Source organism: Pan paniscus, chromosome 20, assembly GCF_029289425.2.
Source record: "Pan paniscus chromosome 20, NHGRI_mPanPan1-v2.0_pri, whole genome shotgun sequence".
NCBI classification, from domain to species: domain Eukaryota; kingdom Metazoa; phylum Chordata; class Mammalia; order Primates; family Hominidae; genus Pan; species Pan paniscus.
Genome location: NC_073269.2, coordinates 56,618,555 through 56,639,301, shown reverse-complemented (window position 1 = coordinate 56,639,301; position 20,747 = coordinate 56,618,555). Strand labels below are relative to the sequence as shown.

The following is a 20,747-nucleotide window of genomic DNA, read 5'->3' as shown; positions in this document are numbered from 1 at the left end:
CAGTGGGAAGCGTTAAGATTTGGTTTTGTGTTTGAGCCAAAGCTGGGGCCGCATCCTCATATTTTTCCACTCTGCTTCTCTTCTTCCTCCACGCCACACCTGTCTGGCTCCCGTCTCTCAAACGGGCCCGGCTTGCTGCCATCTGGGGGCCTCTGCCCCAGGTGCTTGCCCCTGTGCACGCAATGAGCTATCTCCTTATTTTGGCCTCACCACAAAAGACACCTCCTCCAGGAGGCCTCCCCTGATCACCTCAAGTCTGTCCTCCTGACCGCCCACCAACTTCTCTCCTCCCTAATTGTCCTCTTATTTTCTTCATTGCTCACACTGCTCTTGGAAATAGGACCTTGAGTTATCCTCTCTGCTGGAGGGTCAGTTCCACGGGGACAGGGGCTGTCTCCTTACTGTTCTCCGGCCGGGCTCTCAAAGCCCTGAACAGTGCCCGGTGCTGAAGACCCTTGATGAGCTCTGGGGGTTGACGGCAAATCATTTCTCCTTCAGTAAAACAGGGGCAGTCATACCCTCCAGGCAGGGCTGAGACTTAGGCTGCATGGACCAAGACGGTTCGCTGGTTGTTCAAATATTGGAATACTTCCCTGCTTCTCTAACGGCCCCACCTGACACGGCTTGGCCTCTCACCTGAGACCCTCTTGGTTTGTTTGTTTGTTTTTTGAGACTGAGTTTCGCTCTGTCACCCAGGCTGGAGTGCAATAACGTGATCTCGGCTCACTGCAACCTCTGGAGACCTCCCAAGTTCAAGTGATTCTCGTGCCTCAGCCTCCCGAGTAGCTGGGATTACAGGCGTGCACCACCATGCCTGGCTAATTTTTGTATTTTTAGTAGAGATGGGGTTTCACCATGTTGGCCAGGCTGGTCTCGAACTCCCGACCTCAAGTGATCCTCCCGCCTCGGCCTCCCAAAGTGCTGGGATTACAGGTGCGAGCCACCATGCCCGGCCGAGACCCTCTTGTAATGAAAGGGTTAACTCAGGGCTCATCAGGGGCCTGCTCTCACCTGTGCCCACCAGGTACCACCATCCCTAGGAGTTGGTACCGCATGGTTGCAGGATCGATGCCACGCTTGTGAGGTGCTGGGCACAGCATCTGGCCTGTGGGAGACCAGGAGGAACCGCGGGCTGCCACCATGTGATTCTGTTTTGCTGGTATCACCATCGGTCCTGGCCTACTCTGTGCTGGACCCTGGTGCACACACACATTCACTGGTCCAGTCTCACGAACTAGACTTGAGCGGCGCCAGGGGCGGGTGAAACCCGAAGCACCACTGCCACCTGCCACTCCCTGGCCCTCGCCCAGCCCCTTCTCAGTTTCCCCTCTCGGCAGCTGTCAGGGCTCAGCACCCACCAGCGCCCACCCAAAATCGCCTCTTCCGAACCCATCTGTGACCTGGCTTCTCTCGGGAACCCTGGCTCATTATAGATGTGTCTGGCCCACTTTCCTTCCAGCTTCCAACCCTGACTCTCCCCAGGCTCTGCCTGCAGGGGTACGGCCACACTTTCCCTCCCTGGGGCTCTCCGAGGAGAAGGCGAAGAGGGAGAGTCTGTCCCGGGTCCCCTGGCACTGAAAGAAGGAACCTTCATCTTTCTTCTCTCTCTCCTGAGTCCTCAGTTATTAGTCAGTGTTTTGGGGGATAACAAGGAAGGGGTGAAACTTCTGTGCTAATTTTAACATCTGGAAGGATCTTCAGTGTCCTGGACAGGGGCCACCCCTCCTTCTGGATTTCTCTGCCCCTGATTCCCGATGTCCCCCTTCCTTGGGGCCCAAGCTTTTGGGGTAGTGGACCGGGGAGGTAGAGGGGAGGGTCACGGTGACCTCCCAGAGGCCTCTGCATCTGCCCTCCCCCTCCCTGCACCCAAGATGCAGCTCAGCTTCACAGCTCTAAATGCATCCCCAGCACCCGCTGCCAACACCTGGGGCACCTCAGAGGAGAGTGAGTAGGGAGGCTGCAGGCTGTGCCCTCTGCCCCTCCCAGGTGCCTCCACCTGCCAAGTCTGGACCAGGGACGAAAGCTAGGAACTGACCTATTCTCCATCTCCCTCAGGGTATCCCCAGCCCAAGACTGCATTCAAACCCCATCCTGGCTCCTCCAAGAGCTCAGTGGTCTCTTCTGGAAAATGGGTTTGAAGGTTCTTCTCTTCATGAGGTGGAGGGGCGGACGAAGCGGGCATACAGCGGAGTTCAAGAAAGGCCCTCTGTCCCCTCCCCCACTCTGTCTACTCCCCGGGCTCTTGCCACCCAGTCTTGGGCCCTCAAAGCTCCAGCTCCCCAGCTTCTCTCCTCTCCCCCGAGATCTTTCTCCTCCCCCCTCCCCCCCGACGGGTCCTTCCCTCCCTCTTCCATCCTCTCATCTCTGTCCCACTTAGATCCTCCTGCCTCTTCCGGGTCCTGCCAGCTTCCCCTGCTCTTCCTGACAACACACACCGCACCCCCCATTCTTCTCCCCACAGCCCCCTCCGCCCTCCAGGCCCCTCTGTCCCCTGCAGCCCTCAAAGTTAGGCCTTCCCTACCTCCTCTTTCCCCACACTTCCCTGCCCCTGGGCCTCTCCTGCCCATCTCTCTACCCATCTCTCCCTCCACTCCTCCTCTCCCTCCTTTCCTCTTCCTCTACCCACTCCCCCTGCTCCCCCGCCCTCCCCTCCCCTTCATCCAGGACCTTATTGCAGGAGTTACCCCCTCCTCTCCCCTCCCCTCCCACACCCTCTCCCCTTTCCCTCCTCTCTCCCCTGCTCCCTCCCCTTTTTCTCCCCCTCTTCTTTCTTCCACCCCCTTCCCACTTCCTTCCTTCTTTCCTCCCCTTCCCTCTTCTTTCCTCCCCCCTTCCCCTTCCCTCCCGTCTCCCTCTCCTTTCTTCCCTCCCTCTCCCATCTTCCCTCCCTCTCCCATCCTCTCCGGTTCTTCCCCCCTCTTTCCTTCCTCCCTCTCCACGCTGCCCTCCCTCCCCTCCCTCTCTCCCCCCTCCTCTCCTCCCGGGCCTCCCTCCCTGCTCCCTCCCTCCGCCCGCCCGCTCCCACCATCATCAGTATTCCGCTCCCGTCTCCGCCGCTCTCGGCTGCTCTCGGTCGCTGCCGCACCGTCCGAGGCGGGGGCCGGGGCCGGGGCCGGGGCCTGGGGGGGGGTGGGGTGGGGGGAGAGCGGCGCCGGCGGGCCCGAGGAGGGAGGAAGGAAGGAAGGAAGGCTGGAAGGAAGGAAGCCAGGAAAGAAAGAAGGAAAGAAAGGAAAGCAAGAAGGAAGGCGGGCGGCGGGCGAGGGCGCCGGGCCGGACGGCAGGCGGGCGCGAGGCGAGGAGGCAGAGCGGCCCCCCCAGCCCCACCGCCGCCGCTGCGGAAGCCCCCTCCCCACCCAGGAGCCGGGGAGGGGGGAGAGCGCGAGAGGCTCCAGGCCCGGCCGCAGCCCCGCCCCCCGCGCCTCCCCGCAGCGGGCCTTGCACCCCAAATTCCTGAGCCTCATTGGGGGGGTCCTCCCCCCACGGGCCGGGCATGCTGCCCCCCGGAAGGAACCCCTCTCCTCGCTGTGAGTAGCCGCCAAGGGGCACGGGTCGGGGGCGGGGGCCGGAGGCGGAACCGCGGGGGGTGGGTGGGGGGCATTCGCTAATTGGGGAACAGTGGTCTTAGGCCTCCTCCGGGATGGGGGGGATGGCAGAGGACAGGGGGCGGGGCCTAATGGGAGGCAGAAGCCGGTGGGGGAGGCGACTGGGTGGGGGTTCTCCGGGCAGGGCGAGTTCTTTGCTGTGGGGGGGGGGGTGGTTGTCGCTGCTGCCTGGGGACAGGTTGTGGGGGGTGCGTCCGGCGGTCGCTGCGTATCCAGCTGTGGGGCTGAGGAAGTAGGCTTAGGGTGGGGGGCTCTCCGGGCGTAGGTCCGGGCCCCCCTTTCTGGGGCGGGAGTCCAGGTTCTTCCTCTCCCCATGGCCCCTCCCACCCTCCACACCGCTGCTGCTTGGGGTGGGGGGGGGCACGCCAGTGATGGGGAGGGGGGAGAGGCGGGCACGGGGTTTCCTTGGTGACCGCGCCTGGCAAGAGCGGTTGCCGTGGCAACCGGGGAGAACCGGGGAGTTTGGGAAGTGAAAATGGGAAAGACGGAGGGGGTGATTGGGGAGTGAGACAACCCCCTCCCCAGTCTTCAGCCCTTCTCCCTCTGGGGTCACCCCGCCTCTCCTGGTGGGCGGCTCGGACCCCTGCCCCTCTGTCTCTCCAAGACCCCCCGTTCCCTGACCCCACTAGGCTTTGGGGCCTTCTATCCTTGGGCACGTGTCTCTCCAGGACCACTGCCTCTCCCACCTCCCTCCGCCCTCCCCTCCTGGAAACCTCTCCTCCTGGAGACCCCCGCCCCCCATTTGCTGCCTCCTCCCCAGGCTTCCGACCCTCACACCTGCTCTTCTAGGACCTTCTAAGACACGGCATCTGCTCCTCAGGATTCTCTAACCCCCATCTCTGACAATCCCCCAGATATCCCTCTCCAGACCTTCTGTCCAGGAGACCCTCACTTCAGCCGCCCTCTCCTCTAGCTCCCTCCTCCCACTCCCTCCCCGCCCCTCTTTGGGCCTTCCACCCCAGCCTCTCCCCTTTCTCCCCAACACCCCCAGTCGCCTTCTCCTTAGCCCATCACTCTCTGAAACATCCTTCTATGACCTTTCATCACTCAGAGACCCCCTCCATCGTTGTCTCCTCACCCCATAGTACTCCCCAATCTCAGACCCCCCCAATCCTAGCTCTCTCCTTTTGGGAGCCTCTCCTTCCAACTCACCATCAATCCCGGGCTCTCAGGGTTCCCCCCATCTCTATGCCCCTGCCTCCCTAGGGTCCTGTCCTGCCAGGGGCCCAGCCAGTCTCTCTCCAGGACTCGAGTCTCCAGAGCCCAGGATGGCCTCTTGCCCACCCCTCCACCCCTTCGCCTCCTCTCTGCACCCCCATCTCCTTCCCCAGACCTCCTCACCTCTGCTCTCCTCCTAGGCGCCCTCCCCTCCTCCCTGCCCCCTCCCCGCAGCCTCTGGTGACTTTCTGTCGGGGTGGGGAATTCCCCTGGGGAGAGCCCAGCTGGGAAGGGGGAGGGGGAAGGGAGCCTCGGGGCTGCCCCTCGGCCCCCTCCCCGCCCCCCTCTCCAGCTGGGAGCTGCAGTGGCGCCTCCGCAGCGCCCCATTGCTATGCGCCTCACATCCCAAGTCCCGGCCGCGCAGCCGCCAGACAGGAACTCGGGCTCCAGGCAGCTGGGAGTAGCCGGAGCCGGCTTCCCTCCTGGTCCAGGAGCCTGAAAACTCCCGCCCCCCACCCCCGGACCGCGGCCAGGACCGCACCTCCCTCTTCCTGTAGCATCTTCCGCAGCCTTCGCCTTCTAACCTGCCTTTCCGCAGCCTCCACTTCCCCTTCCCACCTTCCTCCTCCTCCTCCTCCCTGGGGCTCCTCTCCTCCTGGCCACCGGATTGTCCAAACGCACACAGAGAAAGGAGGGACAGAGAGTGAAGCCGCCGAAAGGCGGGGAGAGAGACCCAAGGAAGGGAAGAGTGGGAGCCAGGGAGGGAGGCACAGAGGGAGAGAAGGGACCCAGCCTCCGAAACAGACATACAGGCAATTAGGGCATCAGCACGGAGTCACGGAGTTACTCACTTAATTTCCGAAAGAAAGAGTCGGGGAGCCGGGGACACACGCCACTCCCACCCAGAGAGCAGACACGCGGGTGAGGCAGAGACGCAGGGAGCCACAGACTCAGGGAGGGTGGGACACACCCGCGGGGTGCCTGCTGGGGCCAGCAGGGAGCCGGGGGACACTGGCCACCAGAGTTCTGGGGGATTAGAGGCCGCTTCTGACTTGTCAGAGGGACCCCAAGTCAGCAAGTCAGTGACAGACAGTGGGAGCGTGCGAGGAAGACACGGGGCACGTGGAGGCAAAGATTCCCCTGGCAGGTACACACACACACACACACACACACACACACACACACGAGAGCACACAGTCATTCACTGGCAGCCAGAGACCCCGATATGGAACCAGAGAGGCCCAGTTGCAGACGCAGCCCCCACACTCAGTCAGCCAGTGGTCAGGAGAGACAAGGAGCAGTCCCCAGACCTGTAGTCGTGTGTCACACAGAGACACACACAGTCCTTCGTACACAGACCTGGAGGGAGAGACAAAGGCAGGAGGCCCTTGCCTTGTGGTCCTGTGGCCTCGTGGCCTCACGCTCACGGACAGACACAAGGCAAAAGGCAGGGAGGTGGCCCCAGAGCTACAGAGATGCAGCCCCAGGTGCCGCTAAGACAGTCACAGAGCTGTGCGCTGTGGCGCACACACCAAACCGAGTGCCAGCGTCGGGGGCACGTGTGTGCACTGCAGGGAGGGCCAGCCCCATCCAGCAGTCACCCTTAATCCCACTCAGAGACAGCCCTGAGAGTGTCCCTCTCGCCACAGGGCTCCTCAGGGACCTCCTCCCCGTCCGAGAGGTCAGCAGAATTAAGACATCAGGTATCAGAGGGCGCTGGCATCTCTCACAAGCAGAGCCTGTGCACACATGTGCCTGCACACACACCCTCAGGGCCCATGCAGAGAGGCCGATCTTCAGGCAGAGGTGCTGTGGGTTGGGGATTGGGGGGGTGGTGGCCGCTGAATCCTCAGTCCCTTCCGGAACCCTGGCCCTGCTTTCTTGCCAGGGTCCCCACCCCCTCAATCACCTGTCTCACCTGCTAGGACACCTGCTGTGTAGCTCACACTGGTTCTCTCTCTCCATCCTCTCTCCCTGCATTTCATCCCTTCCCACCCCACTCTCTCTGGCCGGGCATCTGTCTCGAGGTGTCACCTGGACCTCCTGTCTCTGTCAAGCCGTCTCGCCTCTCCATCTCCCCTCATCTTCCCTGGGACTGACCCTTCGCCCTCCCAGCCCCCAGTGTCTTGCTGACCTGGCCCATCCGTCTAGTCTGTGGACTCATTCATCAGTCTTTCCCTCTCCCACCCCATCTGCTGTGAAACCTGCCTCTATTTCTGTCTCTGCTCGACACCGCTCTCTGTGCCTCCCTTCTTTGTCCCTCTGTGTCACTCGCCCTCACCTCTGCTGCTGTTCCTGCCAGCCTGCCTGCCTCCCCGCCTCCCCTGCTCCTTCCCCGTGGCTCCCTCTCCCCACTTCCCTGAGGACTCACTTACCTGGGGTCGTCCGGGCGGCCCAAGAGGGTTATTTTCCCCCAGTGCTTTCAACACGTTTAATTTGTTGCCAACATTTTTTAAATTAGAGATTTTGCATAAAAATCTAGACTGTCAGCTTTTGGAATCGTCTTCCCCCTGGATAACTGTGGGTTGTGCTCAGGTGCAAAGGGCCACCACTCCCCACTCTCCCCTCTAACCAGCATCATGATCATCTTCCCTGCTGGGCTCCGTAGACAGAGGAGTTTGCAACCTCTGCTGTTTGCTCCTCTTCCTCTCTGCTCCATCTCTTTGTGCCCTGTCAACCTCTCCACTCTCCTTCCCTTGGTTTCCCTTGCCGGGTCCTCTCTCTGCCCCTCCTCCTTCATCCCCCCATCAGTTTGCCCTAACTCCAAGCCTCACTTTGACTGGGCCCTGTTTCCACTTAAATGGCCTCCTTCCCTTGCTGAGAGCAGGAAGAGTCTCATCCTTCTCTGGGAGAAGTGGTTCCTAAGACTGCCAGGACGCAGAGCACACGCCCATTCTCCAGGGCCAGGGTCGGCTGTGAAACTGCCAGCCCCTCACAGTGTTGGAAAGTCAGCGTTGCGTGAAGGCACCATGTTGCAGCCTGTCCTTCTCAGCTGGCTGATGGCTGGGGTGGGCCACAGACCCCACACTCTTGTCCCCAGCATGTGGCATCACAGCCCGTAGGCAGGGGGTGGGCTTCTCTGTACACCAGGCTGCACATTTGGCCCCAGAGCAGGTGGAGAGCAGGGGCTGCCTTAGAGGACCTGGCATGCAGACCCTGTTTCTGGAGGGAGGGCCTCACCTCCAGATAGGGGTGCAAAGGACAGGGCTCCCCTTTGTGTCTGGCAGCGCTCAAGCCCAGCAGCATCCCCTCCACCATCACCCTTGCTGGGTGAAGGGGGCACGTCTTTGTGTCCTCTCTGGCGGGGTACGGGAAACCTCATTAACTCTGAGTTTGGAGACCCTTTGTCCCCACTGGGGAGAACCTCCCTTCCCTTCGAGTCCCAGTTCCTGAGGCTGGGCTGGCTCTGCCAGACGGGGTGGCAGGAGAGTAAGGAGAGTGGCAGGATGCCCCTTGTTGCCTGGAAACCCACGCGCAACTGTTGTCATGGCAGGCAGAGGTGGAGGGGCTGCCTTGGAGACCCACGAGAGGGGCTGGTGGGGGCTCACTGCGGGAGGCAGGCAGGAGCCCAGGGGACTGCTGTTTCCCCAGGAGGGCTGCTGAGAGTGAGAATGGGGGGTGTCTGGTAGTATCTGGGATCCTGGTGGGAGGTTGAGAGACCTAGACAGAGACAGGCCAGGCATGGTGGCTCACGCTGTCTCAACACCTTGGGAGGCTGAGGCGGGTGGATCACCTGAGGTCGGGAGTTTGAGACCAGCCTGGCCAACATGGTGAAACCCCATCTCTACCAAAAATACAAAATCAGCCAGGTGTGGTGGTGTGAGTCTGTAATCCCAGCTACTCAGGGGGCCGAGGCAGGAGAATCGCTTGAACCCGGGAGGCAGAGGTTGCAGTGAGCCGAGATCATGCCCGTTGTACTCCAGTCTAGATGACAAGAGCAAAACTCCATCGCCAAACAAACAAACAAACAAAAAAAAACCTAGGTGGAGAGGAGGAAGAGAGTGAGGCAGGGCAGGAGGGGGCAGCAGCCCCAGCCACTCCCAGGCTCACTGTGCCCCCCAGATGCTGCCCCAGCCCAGGGAGTTGAGCTTAGGCCCCAGAGCTCTTGTTCAAACACTGCAACAAAGGTCAGAAGGCTGTGCGGCCACAGCTCCGCTGGAGAGGCCAGCCCCAGGGGGTAAACGCAGAGGAGATTGGCCCTCCCCTTGCCTCGAACCCTCTCTCCAGAGCTGGAGATGACCATGATCGTAGCTAACTGATTGAGAGCATGCCACGAGCCAGGCTCAGTGCTCAGCCTCTTATGTGGATTTTTTCCGTGTATTCCTCGGGCAACCCTGCAAGGAGGCACAGTCATCATCCCTGGTTTGACAGATGGGGAAACTGAGGCCCAGAGAGGTGGGGTCCCTTGCCCAAAATAGTACACCTAGAAATGGCAGAGCCGGGACTCCAAACCCTGGTGTGGGCCGCCCTGCAGGTCGCCTCCCTCCATGAGACTCCCAGTTTACAGAGGGGGAAACTGAGGCCAAGAGAGGAGAATGCACTGGTCCATTGGGCCCTAAAAGTGGAAATTCAATTTTTTTTTTTTTTTTTGAGACAGGGTCTCACTCTGTCACCCAGGCTAGAGTGCAGTGGCGCGATCTCGGCTCACTGCAACCTCTGCCTCCCGGGTTCAAGCAATTCTCCTGCCTCAGGCTCCTGAGTAGCTGGGACTACAGGCACGCATCACTACTACACCTGGCTTATTTATTTATTTATTTATTTGTATTTTATGGTAGAGACACCGTTTCACTGTGTTGGCTAGGCTGGTCTCAAATTCCTGACCTCAAGTGACCCACCTGCCTCAGCCTCCCAAAGTGCTGGGATTACAGGTGTGAGCCACTGCACTCGGCCATAAAATTGTTAATAATCACAATAATTAGGTTGTTAATAACAATACACTCATAGAAGGTTAGACTTTTGGGGTTGGGGGAGAACAGGGTCTTGCTCCGTTACCCATGCTGAAGTGCAGGGGCACAACCACAGCTCACTGCAGCCTTGACCTCCTGGGCTCAAGCGATCCTCCCGCCTCAGCCTCCCAAGTAGCAGGGATTACAGGCGTGCACCACCACACCCAGCTAATTTTTATATTTTTTGTAGAGAGGGGGTTCTCACTATGTTGCCCAGGCTGGTCTGGAATTCCTGAGCTCATGCGATCCTCTTGCCTTGGCCTCCCAAAGTGCTGGGATTACAGGCATGAGCCACCACGGCCAACAAGTCTAGACTTTTGAAGGCATTGAAGCTGCTATAACTTAGGGGCTGTCAGGTTCTCAATCTTGTTTATGCCTCTCAAGCACCAGAAGGGAAAGGACTCCCCATGCTGATTCTCACAGTAGAGAATCAGCCCTCACCGACGTGGGGGTTGTAGGATCTTGTTGCGGGAAGGGCAAAGACCCCAAATGTGATCCCATGGGCCCCCCACTCCTTGACAGATGAGTGGTTTTGATCCAGCCAGAAATGCTGGATTTACAATGGCAGAGAAGTGGCGGGGTTGGGTGGGGAGGGGGCTGAGTCATGGAATGGGAAAACTGTTTGTTCTTCTGACCCGTAAGAATAAATACCATTTTTTGTTTTTTTAAGACGGAGTCTCGCTCTGTCACCCAGGCTGGAGTGCAGTGGTGCTATCTTGGCTCACTGCAACCTCCACCTCCCAGGTTCAAGTGATTCTCCTGTCTCAACCTCTTGAGTAGCTGGGATTACAGGCACGCACCACCGCGCCTGGCTAATTTTTTGTATTTTTAGTAGAGACGGGGGTTTCACTGTGTTGGCCGGCCTGGTCTCGAACTCCTGACCTCAAGCGATCCGCCCGTCTCGGCCTCCCAAAGTGCTGGGATTACAGGCGTGAACCACTGCACCCGGCCGAGAATAAATGATAACTTTTAATGTAGCTGTCACTTAAGTGTCAAGCACTGTACATGGTCACCAGGAACCCCAACAAGCTATTAATAGGTGTCATTATCTTCACAGACTGCAAGGCGGAGCCTGGGGTGGGGGACACAGGGAGAAAGTGGCCAGCCAGAGTTTCAACCCAGTTTTCCTCAACACCAACACTCTTTCCACCTCTCCATCCTTCCTCTTCACAGGACGGTGTGATGAGGTAGACGAGGAGAAGGAGGATCTTCTGGATCCTGGAATAAGTTCACTGAGCATTTTCCTTTTATGCCCCAGGCATTTCCCTAAACTCATCACAGATATCAGACCTTCCCCACCTACAGGTGAGCAGACCGAGGTCCCGAGGGGTGAAGTTCCCTTTGCAAGCCAACATGGCTAGTAACTGTGGCAGCTGAGGTTCAAACTCAGGTCTAGTTGATTCCAAGGCCCGCCTTGAGCTACACCCCTATACAGAGCTCCGGAGAGGAGAGGAGGGGGCTTCATTCTTCATCCCGAAATGGAATATAGGAGTGAGATGGGCACTTAGAGACCCTTCAACCCCTTGCTGTGAGACCTGCATCCCCTGGGAAACAGAATGACAGCCTCACCCTAGATATGGCGATGCAGAATCTGCAGCTTTTTGTTATTATTATTGTTATTTTGAGACAGAATCTCACTCTGTCACCGAGGCTGGAGTACAGTGGTGCAATCTCGGCTCACTGCAACCTCCGCCTCCCGGGTTCAAGCGATTCTCCTGCCTCAGCCTCCCGAGTAGCTGGAACTACAGGCAGGTGCCTCCACGCCCAGCTAATTTTTGTATTTTTATTAGAGACAGGGTTTCACCATGTTGGTCAGGCTGGTGTCAAAACTCCTGACCTCAAGTGATCTGCCCGCCTCAGCCTCCCAGAGTGCTGGGATTACAGGCGTGAGCCACTGCGCCCGGCCAGAATCTGCCTCTTAACAAGATTCCCAGACAGCTGGACACACATTCATGTCTGAGAAGCATTGCTCCAGTTCACATAGTTTTCAGCTTTTTATGACTTTTAGCAGCACCCTTTTGTCGTAAACAAAATAACTATGCACAACCCTGTGAGAGAAAACAGATGGGATCAGCGTCCTTCCTAGGCAGGACCCCTATGAGTGGAGCTGGCGGGGGCCACGCCCCTCCCAACCTGCAAACTCGCTCTCACGCCCCACTGCCTGAGCCTTGGCAACAAATACTGTTGTAAAAACCACCAATGCCAGGCCAGGGCCCAGTTCTCTTCTGGGGTGAATTCAGTTCAGGGGTGTTAAGCCGCCCCATCCCAGCACAGAATCACAGTCCAGGGACCTGGAAGTTCAGTTTTTTTTCTTTCCTTTTTTTCAGACAGAGTCTCGCTCTGTTGCCCAGGTTGAAGTGCAGTGGCGCCATCTCAGCTCACTGCAACCTCTGCCTCCTCGATCAAGTAATTCCCCTTTCTCAGCCTCCCCAGTAGCTGGGATTATGGGTGCCCGCCACCAGGCACGGCTAATTTTGTATTTTTAGTAGAGGTGGAATTTCAGCATGTTGGTCAGGCTGGTCTCAAACTCCTGACCTCAGGTAATCCGCCTACCTTGGCCTCCCAAAGTGCTGGGATTACAGGCGTGAGCCACCACGCCCGGCCCTCTTTTCTTTTTCTTTTTCTTTTTTTTTGGAAGTTCAGTTTTTATCTCAAAGCCTACCCAAATCTGGCTATCCATGGGTATGGCAGTGCCTCAGTGTGCCCTTCTGTAAAATGGGCAGCAGCAGCTCTCGCCATGGGCCCCTTGCGGGGACTGAATGAGCTCTTGCAGGCAGCTCCTGCAGCGCAGGCCTGGCACAGGCAACCAAGGCAGCGCTGGTCAGGTGCTCAGGCCTCAGACTCTCCATAACATTCCGTTTCTCCGGCTGTGATCTCCCTGGCTTCTCCATGAGTCCCATAAGAGCCCTGTGAGGTAGCTGGGCAGGGCCAAGGAGCAGACGGAGCGGCACTTCAGGGACTCAGGCAGAAGCAGTTCCAAGCAGGATCAGTGGTTAGATCCATGCTGTCCAACACAGTAGCTGCCACAGCCACTGCCATGCATGAGCAGCAACAGTCACATCAAGTCGAATGAAGAATTCAGTCCCTGCTCATTCTCGACATATGTCACGTGCTCCGTAGCCTCGTGTGGCTGGTGGCCGCCAGTGCTGGACGGCACGGAGAGAACATTTGCATCATTGCAGAGAGTCTATTTGACGGTGATGCGTTGAAATATTGAAATACAGCTGGGTGCTATGGCTCACGCTTATAATCCAGCACTTTGGGAGGCTGAGGCAGGAGGATTGTTTGAGGCCGAGAGTTTGAGACCAGCCTGGGCAACATGGCAAAAGCCTGTCTCTACAAAAATACAAAAAAATTAGCCGGGTGTAGTGGTCCACGCCTGTAGTCGGCTACTCGGGAGGCTGAGGTGGGAGGATCACCTGGGCCTGGGAGGTGGAGGCTGCAGTGAGCTGAGATCACGCCACTGCACTCCAGCAGAAATTTGTGTGATGTGTGTGTGTGTGTGTATGTATGTATGCGTGTGTGTATATGTGTGTGTGTGTGTATGTATGTATACAGTTGACCCCTGACCAACCTGGGGGCTAGGGGTGCCAGCCGCCTGTGCAGTTGAAAATCTGCCTGTAACTTTTGACTCCCCTAAAACTTAACTCCTAATAGTGTTCTGTTGATTGGACACCCTACCAATAACATAAACAGTCAGTTAACACATTCATGTTAAATGTATTCTATCCTGAATTCTGACAATAAAGTAAGCTAGAGAAAAGAAAATGTTATTGAGAAAATGCTAAGGAAGAGAAAATACATTTACTAGCCACTAAGTGGAGTGTATCATCGTAACGGGCTCCCCTGATTGTCTTCACGTTGAGTAGGCTGTGAGCAGGAGGAGGGGGCGGTTGGTTGTCTTGCTGTCTCAGGAGTGGCAGAGGCAGGAGAAAGTCCACATATAAGTGGACCACACGATTCAAACCCCTTCAAGGGTCAAGTGTAGTCCTCCGCTGGCTGGTAAATAGCTCACCTCAGCCCTTCCTGGGTCCCCACCACCCCCCACCTAGCCCTCCCAGCCCTCTTCTGAAACCTGCTGTTAATTCCCATTTCTCTGATGAGGAAACTGAGTGGCCACAGGGTACTGTTCCTAGCGGAAAATTGGCAGCACCGGGGGGTCGGAGCCCAGGTTTCTGCTTTTCCTGGCTTCCAGCCAGGCTCCGAGTCCTATATGTCACTTGCTGGTCACTTGCTGTGTGCCAGGCCCTACTTGGGCCCCCTTGCCACAGCCCCTTGCAGCATCATCAGAGAGGCTGCAGCTGGCCCAAAGTGGCACAGCCAGGGACTGGACGGGAGCCGGGTGGGCGGTGTGTCCCCAGCTCCCCTGCTGCCCTGTGGGTGTGACCAGAGCGAGGCACCGCCTGTGAGTGGAGATTGGGGCTGGGGGGCCTGTGGCAGGGACTTCTGCATTCTCTTCTCCCCGTAACTGCTTCCCGCCCCACATCCTCTTCTGGCTTTTGGAATTTGACCCCAGATCTATAAGAAGAGCCTGGCTCCTCCCTCTCCCTCACCTCCTACACCGCCTCCAGGTTCTGCCACTTTTACAAATTTGCTTTATCTGTTCACTCTTTCCCTTCTCTCCATCCCCGTGGCTCCAGCCGCGGCCTCATCCTCTACCCCCAGACCCCTGGCGCAGCTCCTCCCTGGCCTCCAGCCGCCCCGCTCCAGTCCACTCAGAGGGGTCCTTCACCCACCAGAGCTGAGCCTGCCCCTCTGTTGTCACAGCCCGATGTGAGAGGAAGGAGGGCCCCCCCGCCCCCGGCCCATTGCCACGGCCTCTGTAACAGCTCGACATTCCCTCCTCCCGGCTTCCCTCCTGGACGTTCCGGGGCCCACCCTGTGCCCGCCCTCTCACTTAGCCCTCGGACGGCTCCCCCACCCCCACACTTGCCTCCCTAGAGACACAGGGCTCCTTGCCTCGGGTGCCAGCAGAGGAACTGCCGGTAGGGGGCGCTGGCTCGCTCGTTCCTGCAGCAAATACTGAGGCTCGGAGGGGCCAGCGCCGTTGGCAGGCCCTGCGGATGCAGCCGTGGACGCCGCGGCAGAGCCCTCAGGAGCTCCCCTCTTAGCAGGAAGGCAGGCAATGAACGCAGGAACACATCACCGAGCATCAGGTGCTGGGTGGCCGTGACACGAGCTGTGAAGAAAAGGAAGTGCAAGGGATACGGACGGTAGGGGGAGCTCAAAGAAGACCTCCTGGAGGTGTCGTGGGAACGCAGAGCCCCCCTGACCCCAGGAAGAGCACCCCCGGCTGGCCGAGGGCACAGCAGGGGCAAAGTCCCCTCAGGGGAACGGGCCTGGTGTGGATGGGAAGAGCCTGGGTGGGAGGCGCCTGGTGGGTGGGAGGAGCCTGGGGGAGAGCGGCGTGGCTGCACGGGAAAGGACAGCCCCCCTCCAAGCAAGTCACCACCTCACCCCCACCCACTGCACCTCACCCCCACCCCGACTGCACCCCCACTGCACGGGCCGCCTGTTGGTCCTGCTGCCCAGTGGCCAGTGGCCCAGGAAATTCGTGAGCTGAGCCAAGCCCCTAGTCCTGCTTCCTCATCAGCAGCTCCTAGGGGGCCTGGACTGCCCTTTCCCTAAGGTTCTTCTACCTCCAAACATAGAAGCCTGACAATTCTCGGGGCTGTGGGGCTGCTTTTATTTTGAAAGCATTCAGGACATGGATTGGCTCAGAACGCCAGCGCTGCCTGTCCCCTCCCCCAGAACCCAGGTCTCTCCCATAGGACCGGCTTCCAGGGACAGAAGGGCTCATCCCTCCCCGGCTTCAATCCCTCTCCACCCTCTGGGCTCCAGGCTCCACTTCTGCCCCAGTCCCTCGCAGTGGGGAAGTTCTTCTCTAGCTCTAACCTCCAGGCCTCTTGCTGCAATGGTAGTCAATTTCCTATCTTCCCTCTGGCCGTCTGAATTTACCCCCCCACCCCACCCCAAAAAATGAGTGCGCCTGACAGGAACGTTCCCTGCCTCCCATTTCTCCTCACCCCGCCTCTCCTGGGTCCCCGAGTTTCCGATCTGCCATCTGCCTGAATCCTCCCAGGCACAGTGCCCGAGATCTCTCAGAGCTGGGGCTGGGGAGGATGGCGAAGCCGGTGAGGAATCAGCTTCACGCCTCGAGTGCCCGGGCCCTCCCAGCCTCTGCCTTCCCCTGGATCTCAGCTCCATCTCGGGGCCTCCTGTCCTCCTGCCCCTTTCATGCCCCTTTGTATGCCTGTGTCTGTCTCCCTGTGACTCTGCCACTCTCTGCCCCTCGTACTTCTCCTCTTTGGGGTCCTTCTGTGTCTGCACCTCTGGCTTGTTCCTTGCACCAGGTGAGGGAGGAGAACAGGTGTACCCTTGTGATGGGTCCTCTCCCGGGGCAGCTGCAGTGGGAGAGGCAACCGTGGTGACCTGGGCAAGTTCTGGGACTGGGGTTCCAATGCCGGCTGTGCTGCTGGAGGGCTGTGTAACCTTTGGCAAGTGCCGCTCACCTCTGAATCTGTAAAATGGGCACAAGAACCATCCCTTCCTCCCAGGGCCGTGGGGAGAAGCCAGCAGCTTGAGGAGTGGATAGCCTGGCACCCACATGTAATCAGTATTTCCCATCACTACTAGGGGTGCGTGGGGGCAGAGGGCAGTCCATGGAGCCTCTGCCAGCCGGGCGTGAAGCCGTGGTGGGGTGTCGGGCGTGTGATATCCTGTGCAGTGCGGGTGACTGCAGGGGCTGAGGAAGGGTGGCTGTTCAGCATGCCTGTGGCCTTGCCTGCACCCTGCCCCACACACACAGGCAACCTCCATGGGAATTGTTGCTGCTGTCAGGCCACACTTGGGGGTCTTTGGGGCCCCTGGACTCTGGCGAGGCTGACCTAGGAGGGGCCACTTCCTAGCCGTGTGTTTCGCATTAGGCAACTAACAGTACCTCTGTGTGTCTCAGCTTTGCTAGCTGGGAACTGGGTGTAATAGCAGTCTTCTCTCAGAGGGTTGATGCGAACTGCGGTGGCTAATGCAAGTAAAGCTCCCAGAATGGTGCCCAGTCAGTGCCAGATGTGTGTTGGACGTTACCACCTTTGGTGGTGTCATTATTCAGTGAGTTCACGAAAGTCAGATGTGTGTGCGGAAGAGATGAGGTTAGCCAGCGTTCCTGTTATCCAGGTCAGAGGGCTCTATCTGGGGACAACTGGGGCCAGGTGCCCTCTCAGTATGCAGCTGTATCCAGGAGTGTAGCTCACGCAGGTGGTATCTGAGGTTTGGGCAGAGTGGTAGCCTTCCTCTGGGTGCACGGAGCTGCGCTGGGGACCTCCTGTTTGGAACCTGAGGTGTAGTATCTGGGACTTAGCCATCCGGGTGGTGCTGGGGCACGGAGGGTGACCCAGGGCGTGGAGGGTGACCCGGGACATTGGTGTCCAGCTGACGTGAGATGTGCTTCCTCGGCCAGGTACGGTGGCCCACACCTGTCATCCCAGCACTTTGGGAGCCCAAGGCAGGTGGATCACTGGAGGTCAGGAGTTCAAGACCAGCCTGGCCCACATGGTGAAACCCCCGATTCTAACTTAAAATACAAAAATTAGCCGGGGTGGTGGTGGGCGCCTGTAGTCTCAGCTACTCAGGAGGCTGGGGCAGGAGAATTGCTTGAACCCAGGAGGTAGAGGTTGCCGTGAGCTGAGATCGCGCCACTGCACTCCAGCCTGGGCAACAGAGTGAGACTCTGTCTCAAAAAAAAAAAAAAAAAAAAAGGTGCTGCCTCTGCCAGCAGGCCTCCTGGGATGGAAGGGGACCTGGGGACCGAGGGTGTCCAGGGCTGGGAGCCTGCATTGTGCAGCTATTGCAGTGCGGCCTGGCTCGGTGTGCAGAACGGAGAGTGGGGGTATCTGTGTGTGAGCGTGGGGGGAAATAGACTCACAGTGATGATAACGTACCCATCCGTCCCTGCACCCAGTGTTTGGTGAGCAACTGCCATGTGCCCAGCACTGTCGTGGGTCCTGGGAACCAAATAGTCACAAACTGACTGCCCTCGGGAAACTTGCGTTCAAGCGCACGGACCCATATAAAAGCTCAGATGCTGATAAATGTCATGGAGAAAAAGGAAACAGAGAAGGTTCTGGAGAGGGATAGGGGTGCTGTTTGATGCGGGGCGGTCAGGACGGCCTCACTGAGAAGGTAGCATTGGAGCACGGACCTGATAGAGAGCAGGGCAAGAGCCCTGTGGACAACCGGCGAAGAGCATTCCAGGAAAAGGGAAGAGCAGGTGCAAAGGCCCTGGGGCCGGGGTGTGCACGGCCTGTTCTGGAAACAGCGAGTGAGCAGGGGGAGGAGGGAAGCGATGAGGTCAGAGGAGGAGCTGGGGTGGAGAGTGGGGGCCTGAAAACTGAAGTCCTCACCTCTGCTCTGAGTGGGACGGGAGCTGTGGAAGGCTGTGGAGCAGAGGCGGGGCAGGGTCCATGGGGTGTTGACAGGATACCCCTCGCTGCCCGTGGGGAACGTACGGGGAGTGGGGGTGAAGGCAGAAATGGGGAGGCTGGAGGGGAGGACACTGTAATCATTCAAGAGGGAGATGGGAGCCAGGTCAGGGAAGTAGCCTGGGCGTGGGGAGAAAGATCCTCTGATTCTGGGGTCTGATTTCGCATATGTTGTGAAGACAGAACTCTTTACCAAGGATTTAGCGATTTAATCCCCACAGTGGCCCTAGGAGGCAGATACTCTCATTATCCCTGTTTCACAGTGGAGGGAACTGCAGCTTGGGAGAATAAGCCACCGGCCCGAGGTTACACGGGAAGTGGCAGCAGAGTCAGGACTCAAACCCAGGCCTCTCGGCACTCACCAATGTGCCCCACTCTCGAGAGGTGCCTTTTGTGGCCCATGGGTGTCCTGGGCCAGTGTCTAGCACATAGCAGGGACTGGGTAGACATTTGTTGGACAGATGGATGGAAGGATGGATGGGTGGACGGATGGATGGATGGATGGATGGATGGATGGATGGATGGATGGGTGGGTGGGTGGATGAATGGGCGGACGGATGGAAGGACGGATGGATAGACAGATGGATGGACGGATGGGCGGACGGATGGATGGATGGGCAGATGGATGGATGGATGGATGGATGGATGGATGGATGGACAGATGGATGGACGGATTGGATGGACGGATGGATGGACGGATGGATGGGCGGATAAGTTGAATGAATGAACGTGGCTGCCCTGCAGATTTTGCAGAAGTGTGTCAGGAGGTGGATGTCAGGATCTGGCTAAGGTCCAAGGGAGAGGGGTTCCTCTAGGGGTGGGGGCCTTTGTGGCATGGAGAGGGGCTGGCCCTCAGCCACGGGACGGGGTGACGGTGCAGGGCGCAGGTTCCAGTGCCGGTATATCAGGTGTGTATCAGGGTTGGAGTAAAGGCTGTGTGGCATGGTGGGGGTTCAAAGGAGTTCCTGGGGTACAGGGGCATCTGCAGGAAAACACTGGGCAAGATTGTGTGCCTAGACCCGGTGGGGGGTGTGATGCTGGGGGGTTTTGGCTGGAAGTGGGGGCGAGGGGGTCAGCGGTGGCCCAGCCCGGTCATGCAGCCAACGAGGCTGTCTGTGTGCCATGAGGCTCCGGCTTGGCACGGCCCAACCACCCCCCTTTCTTGGGCAGCCCAGCCGGCAACCTTCCTCCCCCGCTTCCCCCGACCTTCCTCGGCTGCCTCCTCGGCTGCCCAGAACCAATGGGTTAATTAGATAACGGAGCCTTTGATTAGCGGGGGAGGGGGAGGCCTCCCCCAGGCGGCGCAGGGAAGGGAGGCTGAGGAGGAGGGAGAAGAGGCGCCCTCCCCGTTCAGAAGGAGAGAAAGAAGGAGGGAGGGGTGGGGAGGGAGGGAGCTGAGGCACAGCTTGGCTCTGCACTGCCGTGTGACTAGAAATTGTAATCGCGGAGAAAGAGAGAGACAGACAGAGCCAGGGAGAAAGGGACCAAGACAGACGGACAGACAGACAACCTGACTGAGACGGGCTCAGGGCCGATGAGAGGGTGACCGGGATAGAGCAAGAGGGAGGAATAGATGGAGGAGAAGGAGAGAAGGGGCCTGGGGGTCCCGAGGGAGGCAAGATTGTGAGGGGGGAGACTCAGGAGGGGGTTGAGGCCAGAGGAGGTGGACGGGGACCAGAGGCGGAGGGGGAGGACCGAGAGGGGCAGAGAGAGAGGAGAAGGGGGCTGGGGTCGGTGGGTGGAGAGAAAGGAGGCTGCGGTGGGGGGAGAGTCGAGGTAGAGGTGGGAGAGGGGGTGGAAGGAGACCGGAGGAGGCGAGCGGGGAGGGGAGCAGAGAACTGCTGCAGTGGCCAAAGGACAGCCCTCCCCAGGGGTGGGAAGGGCGACAGGCCAGTGGGGGGGGCGCGGGGAGACCCAAGAAGCCCCTGCGCCCCCCCCAGCACGATCTCGACGGGAAGCCCTGGAGAACTGGGGAGGCAGAGACCCCGGCTGGCCGGAGGCATGTGGAGGGGGGGGCCTGGGCGCAGGGAGAGGCCCAGCGGAAGCCAAGCCACCAGGGTGAGTGTCCCCCACCGTGGGGTTGTGGGGAGAAAAGGATGGGAGATGGCGGAGGGCGGGGGGGGGGAAGGGGAGGGAGGCCGAGTCGCTGCAGAAACCGTGATGGGGGTGGGGGGATGCGGGCTGGCAGCGGGAGAGCTGGGGACAGATGCGGAGGTAGACATGGCAGCGGCAGGCCTGGAGGCCGGGGTGGGTGCCGTGGGCTCCCACAGGCCCTGCGGGGTCCTCCAGCCTCAAATCCAGGCCCTGCGCTTTGGGCCAGCCCTTTGGCTAAGAGGGTGTGGGCTGGATCATCGCCAGGGTCTTAAGAGGTGGGAGCCCCAGACCCAGGATAAGGACTGGGCATCGACCTCCCTGTTCACATTCAGGAAAATGAAGACCCTCACCGCACTCACATAGTCAGACACAGACACACGGCCCCAGCCCTGCAGGAGAAAAATGAGCCCGGGTGGACACAGAATCAACCTCTCTCTCTTTCTCTCCCCAGCTCCCTCTTTCCCCTGCCC

General features: G+C 59.1%; 1 protein-coding gene across 4 annotated transcripts in view; it reads left to right on the top strand.

Annotated features, from left to right (window-relative positions):
* The first annotated feature begins 3,031 nt into the window (after nt 1-3,031).
* Nucleotides 3,032-20,747, top strand: part of LRRC4B (leucine rich repeat containing 4B) — a 51,745-nt gene continuing 34,029 nt past the window's right edge. Inside the window, exons 1-2 of one of the 4 annotated variants that reach the window (XM_008966155.5) lie at nt 3,126-3,524; nt 20,124-20,241. The gene's annotated coding sequence lies outside the window, so the exon portion shown is untranslated. Of the gene's footprint in view, nt 3,525-14,728; nt 14,920-19,979; nt 20,242-20,747 lie in introns of those variants that run through there. The other 3 variants (XM_003813630.6, XM_008966156.4, XM_008966154.5) reach the window with 3 other exon arrangements.